The sequence below is a fragment of the Peromyscus maniculatus genome, chromosome 6 (assembly GCF_049852395.1).
Source record: "Peromyscus maniculatus bairdii isolate BWxNUB_F1_BW_parent chromosome 6, HU_Pman_BW_mat_3.1, whole genome shotgun sequence".
NCBI classification, from domain to species: domain Eukaryota; kingdom Metazoa; phylum Chordata; class Mammalia; order Rodentia; family Cricetidae; genus Peromyscus; species Peromyscus maniculatus.
The window spans coordinates 46,120,826-46,136,107 of NC_134857.1; the positions used below are offsets into that span (position 1 = coordinate 46,120,826).

Consider the following 15,282-nt stretch of genomic DNA (forward strand, 5'->3'; position numbering starts at 1 on the left):
TGGTAGTAAAATGGCTCATGAATATTTTTCTTTAATAATGAGTATCTGTCCTAGATGTTTAAATGAAATAAAAACACATAAGCAGGACACAGAGATCTTTTCTCATCCTGTTGATACCTCCCTGAAATAGTTCTATTTTTAAGAATTACAGCTCTGATGGTTGGGGAGATAGCTTGGTTGTTAAGAGCACTAGCAGCTCTTCCAAAGGACCTGGGTTCAGTTCCTAGCACCAACATGGTGGCTCACAACTGTTTACAACTATAGTTCCAGGGAGTCAGTGCCCTCTTTTCGAGTGTTTGGGTACCAGACATGAATGTAGTACACAAACATACATGCAAGCATAACACTAATACACATAAAATAAAAGAGATGAAAAAAACTGAAGCTCTGAAATCTTCCCTGGGAGCAGAAGCTCTAGAGAATTCTTGGAGGATAACTTGTGCTTTGAAGCAGTTGGTGTATAGGTCAGATTGAGGGGATTGAAACTGAAAAGAAAATTTTATTGATAAAATTCAATTTCTTCTTAAGCTATTAATGAGAACAGATTAGCTTCTCTGAGCAAGGTATGATCCTGTTTCAGGCTTTCCTGGAAGAGAATAAGTGGTAAAATGTCTGCAGTTCAAAACATTCCTCTGCATGAGAAATAAATGCAAAAGAGTTGAGATGCCAACCTGGCCATAAGTAGATTACAAGTAAAGAACTATGGCAAAGGAAGCAAATGTTTACATAGGCCAGGGATTAGAATGCAAGACTTTTTAAAGAGATTTTTAAAAATGATATACAATGATAGATAATCTACCCTCTGATTATACAGTTACTGGAATTTACTTCCCATCATTTCAGTGCCCTTGACATGAAATTTAATGACCTTCACTTATTTGTATGCATATGAGTTAAATGTGCTGCAAACAGAACTTATAGAAATGCAGATAGTCTCAAAGTGCATGTGTACACTCAGTGTTAGAAGTACACCAGGACCAGAACATGCTCTATTTTCAAGTGAGTTTAATATTTGTGAATTTCACTCCCTCAAACTTGGCAGAGATTTCTTCTGCAGGTGTGTTAGAGCAGAAAGTCAAACCATGATGGCCTTCTTTTTTTTTTTTTTTTTTTTTTTGGTTTTTTGAGACAGGGTTTCTCTGTGTAGCTTTGTGCCTTTCCTGGAACTCGCTTTGGAGACCAGGCTGGCCTCGAACTCACAGAGATCCACCTGCCTCTGCCTCCCAAGTGCTGGGATTAAAGGCGTGCGCCACCACCGCCCGGCCCATGATGACCTTCTTAGCAGGGAAAGTTGGGAACTATTTACTGGTTACAAAAGGAAAATCATTGTAGACCAGATAAAGGGAATGAGCTTCCCGTAATTTAAATGGGAAGTTTATATCAAGCCTTGGCAAAACTCAAAATTGATTACATTTGTTGGAGGGCCAGTGCACATAAGTGTTTTCTAGATAGACATCTATTCATCTAGTCATCACTGAATACTTTCCCAGCACTCATCATAGCCCTTATAACCATTAAATAAGTTTATATTACAAGTATGAAGAGGAGGGAAAGCGATTTCTTTGTCCATCATTGCTTTATTGTGTTTGAATATTTATTTGGCTTTTCATTCACAAGGCTACATTCTAGGAAAGAGAAAATGATTTTTCAGACCATAGAGAAATACAGAAAATGAATCCATAAGTCAACTTCTTTTTCAATTATACATACAGCTTGGATGTTCTTAATGATCCATATCAATGTTCAAACAAAGCTAGAAGGTAATTTATTTGTAATGATGTGACTTGCTTTTAAACTCAAAATATTTTAATTTCAATGTCACCTATTACTTTTCTGAGATATAGAATATTGAGCATATGCTCTCTATAAAGTTAGTACAGAAGACCATCTGGTTAACATCTATGTTGTTTTAAAAATGATAAGCAGTGCTGATTACCATGCAGGAAGGTCATGAGGCACGAGCCATGACAAAAACCAGTATCAGAGCTTTATTAGGAGGAAGGGGGGAGCAAAAGAACCAGGCCTGGGAAAGAAACATATGCAGAGAAAGAGAGAGAGATAGTGGAGGGAGGAGAGAACAGAGAGGGAAGAGGAGGAGTCTGTGTCTGGCTCCCCGCGCCCCACCCCCATATAAAAGCAAAGAGCCTTTATTTTAAGCTCCAGAGCTTGGCCCCTCTGTTTGTCCAACATACAACGGTGAGAGCAGAGAGCCCTGAGCTCAGTTGGGGATGGGTTTCTTTCTTTCTTTCTTTCTTTCTTTCTTTCTTTCTTTCTTTCTTTCTTTCTTTCTTTCTTTCTTTCTTTCTTTCTCTCTCTCTCTCTCTCTCTCTCTCTCTCTCTCTCTCTCTCTCTCTCTCTCTCTCTCTCTCTCTCAATCATAGCAGAGGTTTGATTGATTGGTGAGGGGATTTCCAGAGTTCAGGACCTGGATTGGCTGACAATTGTCTAGGGGTATCTTTAAAACAAAAAAAAAATAGGTGCGTGTTAGACTCAAGAACATCTGGCCACCTTATCTAATGGTTGGAATATTTGGGATATTAGGTACTTCCTCATCCCTGGCTTTTTAAGGATTCCCGTGCTCATGCGCAGGTGGGCTTATGGAGCTATGCCACATAATATGCGCTGATTGTGTGACCGCGCTGCATGCATTTGCGTGATCACTCAGCGCACTGATCAGACCCCCTGCTCAGCTGCTGAACTGTGTGGTCATGCAGCTGGAGTGGCGGCAGAATCCTAACAATCGGCTCTATATTTCCTTCCTACCATCTCTCTCAGTAATACTGTCTTATTAATCTTGTACTCATTACAATTACTTTTCTAATCAGCATTAAGTTCAGTAAATCAAAGGTATAAGTCTTACAAAAACAAAACAGTAATTTGACTCACACATTTAATGGCAATGTTTGTTTATGTCACTTTATACCTTCAAAGTGAAACCATTTGAGGTTATTTCTTGCTCATTTGGCACCAAAGTATTGTTATAGAACTGGCTGATGACAGTTAAAATTAAAGTATGTAATTGTCAAAATGTTATAGTTTAATTTGCAGTGTTTTAATTTTGTTATTAATTATATATCAAACATTAAACTATTTCTCATAATGTTGGAAGATTTTTTGGATTAATATATCATTTAAAAACTATATGTAGCATAAGAGCAAGCCAGGCAACATTCAGCCTGGAGGAGAAAGGGGCGCACCAGCCCCCATCCCTAGCTGACGAGCTTTTGACAGTAGATGTATTCTGGGAGAGGGAGAGATACTTTTCTTCAAGGGGAGGACCTTGACAGGTTGATCATGCTCCAGGGGATGGTCCCATACCCATTCATATATGGGCAGGACAAATTGGACTCAGGGTATAAAAACTTAAGAGGAAGTTGGGAGACAGTAGAGGAGTGGAATGTGGGTCTGAGAGGAATTAGGGGAAGGAATGGGGGATAAATATGACTAAAATACATTGTAGGCGTGTATGAGATTTTCAAAGAATTAATAAAATTTTATTTTAAAAATTATTTCTAGTGAGTGACTGAAATCTTTGTTCACCTGCATATGATGCTTTGTAAGAAAATCTTAACTAGAATATGGTAGGGATGTTCCTTACTGTGTCTGAACATTTGCTTGTAACCGGTGATGGGCTCTAGGGAGAGGCCTGAATAATCTCAAGGTGTTGCATCAAAGTCATTGCAAACTAGCCATATGGCCCTGCCTGGGTCCAGCCTGGTGTGTGCCTGCGCAGGCTCAGGCTCACTTGCCGGCGGGGAGGATGCCCAGGGCTGTGGGAAATACAGTTATCAATACTGACTCCAGAAGAGAGAAAGCTAACAATGGAAAACATTGGGAAAGTTACCAGAAAGCTCTTCATCATCAATGCCAGCTCGGTCAATGTCACAGGATACGACCTGAGGAATCTATACATCAAGTAAGTACTTCAGAAAAGAACAGCAACATAGTTCAGCTTTGTTGAGTACTCCAGACTACTCCAAGGTGCTCTCGATGTATTAACTCAATGAACTGAGCCAGTCTCGGAGATTCACTGACTAGGCTTCAGCTTTAGTGTCTTTGAGGATCCAATGCCTAACAGAAGACCACAGTTCACAGTTTAAAAAAAAATTTCCTAGAGAAGAAAGATCATAAGCACCGTGATGGACTCAGAAGCGCATGATAAGAGACCCCCAGTGTTGACTTCTTCAAGCCAGGATTGGTCACCCCACATCGCAGACATAGGTGAGATAAAGCATTACTTCTGTGGCTGCTGCGCAGCCTTCAGTAATGTGGCCATCACATACCCGGTTCAGAAGATCCTCTTTCGGCAGCAGCTGTATGGCATCAAAACCGGCGATGCCATACTCCAGCTGAGGAGGGATGGGTTTCGAAACTTGTGTTGTGGGATCCTCCCCCGACTGATGCAGAAGACAGCCACGCTGGCACTTATGTTTGGTCTGTATGGGGACCTGTCTCACCTGCTCCGCAAGCATGTGAGCAGCACCCCGGAGTTTGCCATCAGAAGTGTGGTAGCAGTGCTTGCCGGGACAACAGGAGCCGTTCTCATTCCATTAGAAAGGGTTCAGACTTTGCTTCAGGACCACAAGCATCATGATAAACTCATAAACACTTACCAGGCCTTCCGGGCCCTGAGAGGCTATGGAATTGCAAAGTATTACCGAAGCTTGGTGCCTATCCTCTCCTGAAATGGATTCAGCAATGGCCTTTCTTCCTTCCTTCCTTCCTTCCTTCCTTCCTTCCTTCCTTCCTTCCTTCCTTCCTTCCTTCCTTCCTTCCTTCCTTCCTTCCTTTCCTTCCTTCTTCCCTCCCTCCCTCCCTCCCTCCTTTCTTTTTTTTTTTTTTTTTGGCTTTTGGGGGCCCATTAAGGAGCATCTGCCTACTGCCACACTATGAATAGGACGCATTTAGTCAACAACTTTATCTGTGGTGGTGTGCTGGGTGCCATGTTGGAGTTCTTAAGCTTCCCAATTAATGTTGTAAAAGCTCTAATACAGTCTCAGATCGGTGGGCCGTTCCAGTCTCTGCCCATGGTTTTAAAGACAATCTGGCTAGAACGGGACAGGAAACTGATCAATCTTTTCAGAGGTGCCCATATGAATTACCATCGCTCTCTCATCTCCTGGGAAATAATCAGTGCAACTTAGGAGTTTTTGTTAAAGACTGAATGATAAGGTCACTACGTGAAATGTTATTCTCAACCAACTAGACCCAAAGAAAATGCAATGTGGTTTTGCTCCTAATTGGCTTAGAGGTTGGTGTCATTAAGTCTAGGCCATAATAAATTATGGACAAAGTGTTGGCAAAAACAAAATGTTTCAATGGGCAGATGGCAGGGTTTCGGTTTGATCATTACTCAAGAGCTTTAGGCTGTTACCTGGTAACTGGACGCATATCTTTTCAGGGCAGCTGTCAGCCAAGATAGATTCCTTTTCCTCCTGGAAGGGGCTGCCAGGCCTTCTGTATGAAAACAACGGCATCAGCAGCCGGGGCACGTGCTCCTACCCCAGGGCTTTCTCACCTCATGTATTGCCTCTCTGCTCTTAGGACCTCTTCATTAAACCCAAGCATTGCATGGTGGGCTGGAGCAGAGAGATGGAAGACAGCATCTAGGCTGGATAGTTCCAGGAATTGTTGGAAGCTAAGTGCTGTTGAGATAGTCATTATCCAAACTCTTTAGATTTGATAGAACTGAGCAGCTAATGAGAGCTTCCACTTCACTGTTCAGCTTTGAACATTTTCTGTTTAATTCTGAATGTGACTTTAAGCCCTTCCAGGATGTCCTTGTGCTTTCTTACTGAATTCCTTGCCAAAAGATAGGGTGAACTAGTTAACTTCATCCTGGAAAGCCGGGCACTGCAAGACTACTGTTTTTGCTTGGCTTCTCTGTGCTACTGGTGCCAATGTAGCCGACCAGAGCGGGCATTGACCCTTGTGAGTAGTAAGTGTCATGTCTGTCTATCCTGTTCTCTGGTACTAGACTTTAAAAAAGAAACACTTCCATAAAGTTAAAACAAACAAACAAAGAAAGAAAGAAACACAACTAGCTGGGCAGTGGTGGCACACGCCTTTAATCCCAGCACTCAGGAGGCAGAGGCCAGCCTAGCCTACAGAGTGAGATCTAGGAAAGGTGCAAAGCTACACAGAGACACCCTGTCTCAAAAAACAAAAAAAAAAAAACAAAAAAAAAAAAAACAAAAAAAAACCAAAAAAAAAAAAACACAAAAAAAACCCCCAAAACCCAAACCAGCCATACGGAGAATGAACCAGACATGCATTTTTCCTAGTCTCATGCTTCTAACATGGCAATTGTCAGTGTGACACCGTTCCTGCTGTTACTAAAATACAGTGCTGTAGGACTATGTGCCTCCTTCACATCTCTAGCCATTTTGTGCCTCATGCTAGCGTCGTCCACTTCCATTTCTGGCTGCTCTTGTCACGCTATAATATATTTTGCGAACTGAACTTGAGATCTACCTTTTAATTCTCTACCTTTGTCTTTGTAGCCTTATCACCTGGAAGCATTTATCTAATTATTCTTTACCAATAAAAACTTGGGTGTCAGATATCAGGGTGAGAACCTGAATGACCAGAGAAGTTGCAGAGAAGCAACCAGTGACCTCCTCTCTTTGTCCCTCTCCCTCTCTCCCTCCCTGCCTCCCTTTCTCTCCCCCCCCCATATCTTTCCTTCCCTCCTCCCCACCTCTTATTCCTCAGTCCAAAACAGGCTGAGACCCTCTCTAAACCCCACCCCACTACTTCCTGCTTCCTGTCTCTCTATCTGTCCTCAGTCCTCCAAAACATCTGTGGTTAGTTTTGGTCAGCTACTAGCAAGCTCTGCCTTCTGATTCAAAACATTTTTTGTTTTGTTTTTGTTTTTTAGAGACAGGATTTCTTTGTGTTTTTTTTTTTTTTGTTGTTGTTGTTTTTTTTTTTTTTTTTTGGTGCCTGTCCTGGATCTTGCTCTGTAGACCAGGCTGGCCTCCAACTCACAGAGATCTGCCTGGCTCCGCCTCCCCCTCCCGAGTGCTGGGAATAAAGGTGTGAGCCACTGCTGCCTGGCTTCAAAGCAAATTTTAATGGCAGTCTTGGAAGTGTCAGAAAGTGATCAAAATATCATACAACATTGTCTAGAATACTCTTTGATTTTAATTGGTGCTCAGTTGTTATGATGCTCAAATTTTTGTGGCTGAATGAGTAAGTTATCAAAATAGCTAACCTTACCTTACTAGACATAGAGCAAGGTTTCCAGGTAAGATAAGCAGGACAGGCTTGGGGCACAACAGGGGAGGAAGAGGTGGAAGGAGCCTTGTGGGGACACAGTGCACTTCCAAGGTATCAGGGGCCAGCGAGAGCAATGTGCATGTCAGTGGCTCAAGAGGGCAAGAATGAGACTGAGAAGGAGGTCTCTTAAATGGGAGAAGGCTCCTCTTTCAGTTAGCCTTTGGTTAGCCTACAAGGAAATGGTGTCGTCATGACGTTTGCGTACCAACTTCAGTACACTCTGTCCTTACTCCCACCGCTCTCTCCCATATCTCCCTCTCTGTTTTCCTGTACCTTCCTTCCTCTCCAAGTTGTCCCCTTCTGTTGTAATTCTCCCCTGTCTGCTGCATAAGCTCTGCTCCTCTCATATCCACCTCTTTATTTTCTTTTTCTTTTTTTTTTTTTTAAAGATGTATTTATTTATTTATTATACAGTGTAAAGTCTGCATGTATCCTTGCAGGCCAGGAGAGGGCATCAGATTTCCTTACAGATGGTTGTGAGCCATCATGTGGTTGCTGGGAATTGAACTCAGGACCTCTGGAAGAACAGTCAGTGTTCTTAACCGCTGAGCCATTTCTCCAGCCCATCCACCTCTTTATTTTCATGTCACACACATAGGCATACATTTTGCATATAAGAGAAAACATGGTATTTATTTTTCTTTTTAGAATTTTAATAGATATTTTTATTGAAAATGGATTTTTCTCCTATACAATAAATACATCCTGACCACAGTTTCCTCTCCCTCCACTCACCCTCTTCCCTTCTTCCCCAAATCCACACCCCCATCTATCTCCCATTGGAAAAGAACAGGGCTCTCAGGGACAACCAAATACAACAAAACAAAACACAGTAAGGCAAGGCCAGGGCCCTCACACTGAAGCTGGCAAGGCAACCCAGTAGGAGAAAAAGAGTCCAGAGCAGGCAAAAGAGTCAGAGACACACCTACTCCTATATTTAAGAGTCCCACAAAAACATTAAACACAACACCCACAACATACACGCAGAGGACCTGGTGCAGACCCATTTATGCCTTGCGCTTGCAGCTTCCGTGTCTGTGAGCCCATATAGTCCCTACTTAGTTGATTCAGTGGGCCATGTTCTTTTGCTGTTCTCCATTCTCTCTGCATCCTAGAATCCATCTGCTCCCTCAGATTCTCTGAGCTCTAGGGGAGGGACCTGATGGAAACCTCCGATTTAGACTCTCTCTCCACATAATGTCTGGCTGTGGGTCTCTGCACCCTTTGCCATCTGCTGCGGGAGGAAGCCTCTCTGATGAGGACTGAACAAAGCACCCATCTATGAGTATAGCATAGTATCATTAAGAATCATTTCTTTCTTTCTTTCTTTCTTTCTTTCTTTCTTTCTTTCTTTCTTTCTTTCTTTCTTTCTTCCTTCCTTCCTTCCTTCCTTCCTTCCTTCCTTCCTTCCTTCCTTCCTTCCTTCCTTTCTTTCTTTCTTTCTTTCTTTCTTTCTTTCTTTCTTTCCTTAACCAGTCGTGTTTGATTCTAACCTAGATCTCTGGGCTATTCAATCTCCGGCCCCTGGTCATCCAAGCAGTATAGAGCATGGGTTCCCTCTCGTCCGGGTTGGGGTCCGTGGTTTCTCTTTTGGGAGCTTTCAGACTACCTTCCTGCACCAAAGAGATTATAATGTAGGGGTGAAGCCCCCCCCCCACATTCAATGAGCTGTGCGGATGTTATCCTTGGCAATGGGGCCTCACTGTCAGTATGCAGAGAGAAGCCCTCTGGCCTAGCATCAGCCTGTGATATTTGGAGATCTCCACAGGACCCCCTTGGCCAACAACTCAAAAGAATGCAACCCAGTCCCATCACTGTAAGCCTTGCTTGGCTACAAGGGATGGCCAGTGGAGACTCTGTATCCCCTATTACTAGGAATCCTCACTAGGATCACCCTCATAGATTCCAGGAAGTTTCCACTGCATTAGGTTTCCATACCACCCCCCAAATGCTCCCCAGTTCCACTCATCTCTCTTCACACTTTCTCCTTTCCTCTTATCTCCGCCCCTACCTGATTCCTCTGTATCTGCCTCCGGTAGACCTGTAAATTCTATATTGGTGAAATTATTATGGGCATTCCATGTAGTTAAAAGGAAGATTTATTTAGTGGGTAACTTACAAAAAAGGGAAAGATAAGTTGTGGGGTCTGGGGAAGGTGTATCGAAGTCCAGCAGTGTTCTCTGGAGCTCTGCTTGGTCAACCTCCACTGTCTAGGGTCCTGGAACCAAGAGAGCGCTGGCCCATCCAGATCTCCGGTCTCCAGGCACCTCCCCTGGCCCTGCCTCATAGGCGTGACAGTTGCCAGAGTCTCAATGGGGGTTGGAACTTCCAGATCAAAGCTGGAATGGCTACCCACTACAATTCTATTTCTCCTTCCAAGAGAGATCCATGCATACCTAACCCCTCTGAGTCTAGGTATTACAGTTTGTTATCATTTACATAACATCTAATGTCCTCTAATACCATATTTGTCTTACTGGGTCTGAGTTACCTCACCCATATTTTCTAGTGCCTTCCTTTTGTTTGTGAATTTCATTCCATTTTTTAACAGCTGAGTAATACTCCATTGTGCAAATGTACCACATTTTGTTTATTTATCCATTCTTCTGTTGAAGGACATCTAAGTTGTTCCTGGCTATTATGAATACAATGAACACAGTTGAGCAAGTGTCCTTGTGGTAGGATGGAGTGTCCTTTGGGTATATGCCCAAGAATGGTATAGCTGGGTCTTGAGGTAGGTCAATTTCCAATTTTCTGAGAAACCTCCAAAGTGGCTGTACAAGTTTGCACTCCCATCAGCAATGGAGGAGTGTTCCCCTTGTTCCACATCCTTTCCAGCATGAGCTGTCACTTGTGTTATTGATCTTAGCCATTCTGACAGGTGTAAGACAGAATCTCAAAATAGTTTCGATTTGCATATCTTTGATGGCTAAGTATGTTGAACATTTCTTTAAGTGTTTCTTAGCCATTTGAGAATCATCTACTGGGAATTCTTTGCTTAGATCTATACTCCATTTTATAATTGGATTATTATTAATTTTTTTTGAGATCTAGTAGAGGATGTGGAGTTGTTGAAAATCTTTTCCTATTTTGTAGGCTGCTGTTTTGTCCTATTGACAGTCCTTTGCCTTTGCTTTTTCGCTTAATTGAGGCCCCATTTATTAATTGTTGATCTTAGTGCCTGCCCTATGGGTGTTCTGTTTGGGAAGTTGTCTTCTGTGCCAATGTGTTCAAGGATATTCCCCACTTACTCTTCTATCAGGTTCAGCACATCTGATTTTATTTTGAGGCCTTTCATCCACTTGGACTTGAGTTTTGTGCAGGATGATAAATATGGATCTATTTGCATTCTTCTACATGCAGGCATCCAGTTTAACCAGCACCATTTTGCTGAAGATGCTATCTTTTTTTCCAGTATGTATTTCTGACTTCTTTATAAAAAAAAAAGTCAGGTATCCAGAGGTGTGTGGATTTATGTCTGGGTCTTCAATTCAATTCCATTAATCAACCTTTTTTTTTTTTTCTTTTAAACCATGGCTCAGTAGTATAACTTAAAATTGAAAATGGTGAGAACTCCAACAGTTCTTTTATTGTTTAGGATTGTTTTAGTTATGCTGAATTTTTTCCATATGAAATTGAGAATTGTCTTTTCAGTGTCTATAAAGAATTGTGTTGGAATTTTGATGCGGATTGCATCAAATCTGTAAATTGCTTTTGGTAGAATGGCCGTTTTTACCATGTTAATCCTACCAACCCATGAGCATGGGAGATCTTTCCATCTTCTAATATCTCCTTCATTTCATTCTTCAGAGACTTTTTTTTGGTTTTTCAAGACAGGGTTTTTCTGTGTAGCTTTGGAACCTGTCCTGGAACTCGCTCTGTAGACCAGGCTGGCCTCAAACTCACAGAGATCCTCCTAACTCTGCCTGAGTGCTGGGATTAAAGGCATGTGCCACAACCACCCAGCTAAGATCTGAAGTTTTTATCATACAAATCTTTCACTTGCTTGGGTAGAGTTACACCAAGATCTTACATATTATTTGATTCTGTTGTGAAAAATACTGTCTCCCTGATTTTCTCCATTTCATTTTTTATTTGTATATAGGAAGACTACTGATTTTTTAAAATTGATCTTGCATCCAGCTACTTTGCTGAAAGTGTTTATCAGTTGTAGGAGTTCCTTGGTGGGATTTTTCTGGTAGTTATGTATACTGTCATATCATCTGCAACTAACAACACTTTGACTTCATCCTTTTTTAATTTGTACCCACTTGCTCTCTTTCAGTTGTCTGATTGCTCTAGCTGGAACTTCTAGTACTATCTTGAATAGATATGGAAAGAGTAAACAGTCTTGTCTTATTCTAGATTTTAGTGCAATTGCTTTGAATTTCTCTCCTTTTAATTTAATGTCAGTTTGCTGTAAATTGCCTTTATTGTGTCTAGGTATGTCTCTTGTATCCCTAGTCTCTCCAGGACTTTAATCATAAAGAAGTGTTGGATTTTGTCAGAGGCCTTTTCTGCATCTACTGAGAGGATTGTGTGTGTGTGTGTGTGTGTGTGTGTGTGTGTGTGTGTGTGTGTGTGTTTTTCTTTCAGTTTTTTTTTATATGGTGGATTATATTTCCTGATTTTCATATATTGAACCATCCTTATGTATCTGGGATGAAACTTACATGATCAGTGTGGATGATCTTTTTGATGTGTTCTTAGATTCGGTTTGCAAGTATTTTATTGAGCATTTTTGCAGTATTTGTTTTTCTGAGTCTGGCTTATTTCACTTAACATAATGGTCTTCAGTTTCATTCATTTTCTTACAATGTCATAATTTTATTCTTGTTTATAGTAATGTGTAGAATATAAGAAGAACTAAAAAATTTAAACAAGAAAGTAAACAACCCAGCTAACAAATGGGCCTAATTAATCAAAAGACACAATTCAAAAAGTGAAACACAAATGGCCAGTAAATATATGAAAACTATCCATCTCCATCATTGAAAGAGAAATGTAAACTGAAACTACATTGAAATTTCATTCACCCAGTCAGAATGCCAGTCATTAAGAATGCAATTACCTTCAAGGATGGCAAAAAAGTGGAGTAAATGGGCTGTTGGTGGGAGTTCCCCAACTATGGAAATCAGGATGAGGCTTCTCCAAAAATGAAAACACATTAACCATGTGATCTAGCTAGGTCACTCCTGGGTATTTATTCAAAAAGTTCCAAGTCAACATATCACAGAGTTTTGCATGCTAATGTTTTTTGTAGCTAATGAAGCCAACCTATATGTCCAGCAACAGAAGAATGTATAATATATATCTATCTATCTATATATATATCTATCTCTCTCTCTCTATATATATATTTATATATATACACACACATATGAGCTGTGGTGTAGATATATTCATTGGAGCTGGGCTCCTAACTATTGCTTGAGCTCTGCATTGTATCCAGTTCATGTTTTGCTTTGTGTGTGTGTGTGTGTGTGTGTGTGTGTGTGTGTGATGGTTTCCATTTGCTGTAAAAAGAAGCTTCTTTGATGAGGGATACACTTATCTGTGGATATAAGGATAAGATCTAGAAGGTATTAAGGCATTATGCAGGTCTAGTAAAGTGGTGTAGTAGATTCTCTTCTAAGATCCATGATCACACTAACCCTGAAAAGTATGAGGCATCATTCCCACCCTGTTGAATGGGACTTCAGTCCAAATTGATACCTGTTCGTTACCAACATGTGAGTGCCCCTATTGCACATTTAGGTATATCTTGATCAGTAGTTTCTAAGTCTCTTGATTTGTATAAAGGGGCTTCTGAAAACCCAGTTAGAATGCTTTTTTAGACAGGGTTACTCTGTGTAGTTTTGGTGCCTGTCCTGGATCTCGCTCTGTAGACCAGGCTGGCCTTGAACTCACAGAGATGTGTCTGCCTCTGCCTCCTAAGTGCTGGGATTAAAGGTGTGTGCCACCACCACCTGGCCTTAGAATGCTATTTTTTTGTGATGTTTCCTTAAATTAGAGATAGCAGGGAGGGTGTAGGCTTCTGCATGAGTGTTACTGATGGTTTGTTTTTCTCTTTTGCTAGACACTTAAATATTTTTAGAGAGCTTTGCTCCCTTCTTTATAAATAGTGATGTTTTAAAATCTGCTGGAGATGAACTGCATTTTCTTTTTGTAGATTTTGTACCAGAGAAGTGCCTAGTGTATTAATATAGCAGAAATAAAATAGGAATCCTGTGACTCCCCAGAGATACATATTTAAAACATGGTACAAATGGTCCACAGTAATTCACAGTGAGCAAATTAACTGTAAAGAACAAATTATGCTGGCACTGGGCAGCTAAGAAAAAGCCTAAGACATTAATGAAGCTCACAGTCAGTGTGCAGTTTAGAAAAGTAATTCACAGGGGTTATGTTCCAAGAACCCAATGTTCCATTAACCTTGAATAGTAACAAATAGTAAATATGCTGTTTCCCCCATATACATGCCCTGGTAATACAGTTTAATTTATCAATTGGGGACAGTAAGAGATAACAAATGATAACCAACAATAAGATAATTACAGCAACATATTATAATAAGACATATGAATCCATTTCTACTTACAAAAGATACTGTTCTGTATTCATCCACTACCTTCACCCATTCCTTACTCCGTCTCTTGCTGGTCCCCTTCCTCCCTTATATAGTTCCATCTTCTGCTTTCATGATATCTATATTCCATTATCTTCCCTTTTTCATCCTTCCTTTCCCTTTATACCTCTTCCCTCCTTTCATACCCTTCCTACTTCCATGTCATATATATTTAAATATGTACTTCACATATGAGAAAGTACATGCACTGTATATTTTTCTTTGTCTGATTCGGTTCACTTCGCACAATGACTTCAGTTGCATGCATTTTCCTGTAAGCCTCATGATTTCACTCTTCTTTACAGCTGGATTAAATTTGATTATGCAAATGTGCTACATGTTCTTTACTCATTCATCTGTTAATAGACATCTAAGTTGCTTCTGTATGTTGGCTATTATGAATGATATAGCAGTCAACACGTATGCACATGTGTCCTTGTGGTGTGTTGACTTCTAGTCCTTACGGTTCCCCAGCACTGTATAAAGTTTCCTCTTTCCCTGTCTTCTTGCCCACTTTTTCAGGCATTTATCAGCTATTTTCATTTCTTCTCTTGAGAACTATCTATTTGATTCATTAGCCCACTTCTCAAATAGTTGACTTGGGGGATGACTTGAAGCTTGTAGGGAGCCGCCATTCTAAGATGGCTCTGGCTTCCTGGTAGCCTAGCTGTAAACAACTCCATATTTGGCTATGATGCACGAGTATGGTAATTGGCCTTATGTCCTCAGACTATCCCGTGGCTCCCCGTGCTAGCATTCTGGCGGGACCCAATCACAGTACGGCACGTTTGCCTGAGTCCTCATATAAGCAGCTGCAGTTTAGTCCTCGCCGCCCCTCACCTCCCGCTCTCCCTTAACCAAGAGGTGCTCCAATCAAGTGTGTTCTGAGAAGAATCCTCGCATGGTGGTCGTTCTTCCTCGCTGGCCGAAGAGCGTGCCGCAGAAGCTATTTAATTTTTTTTTTTAAGTTCTTTGTGGATTCTTGGTGTTAATTCTCTCTTGGATGTTAGCCGGCAAAGATCCTCTCCTATCTGGTGGCCTTCCCCTCTCGAATGGAGGTCATAGAGGTTTCCTTTATTGTGCAGAGCTTTTTAAGTTTATGCAATCCTATTTGTGAACTCCTGAGTTTATTTCCTTTGGTAGTTCTTATCAGGAAATCTTCGCCTGTGATACTCTTTTAAGTGGTGGTCTGTTTTCCTCTAGCAATTTGAGTTTCAGGTCTTACATTAAGATCTTTGATCCAGTTTTTTTTAATTAAGTCTGTATAGGATGAGAAATATAGAACCGGTTTCCACCTTTTACATAGTCCATTTTCCCTGGGACTGTTTGTTGAAAAGACTGTCTCTCCCCGCCCCCCAATGCATATTATTGAC

The 15,282-nt window shown here is 41.0% G+C and overlaps 1 pseudogene; it reads left to right on the top strand.

Moving 5' to 3' along the window:
* The first annotated feature begins 4,139 nt into the window (after nucleotides 1-4,139).
* On the top strand, nucleotides 4,140-5,168 carry LOC102906258 (mitochondrial nicotinamide adenine dinucleotide transporter SLC25A51-like; annotated as a pseudogene).
* Nucleotides 5,169-15,282: the final 10,114 nt, after the last annotated feature.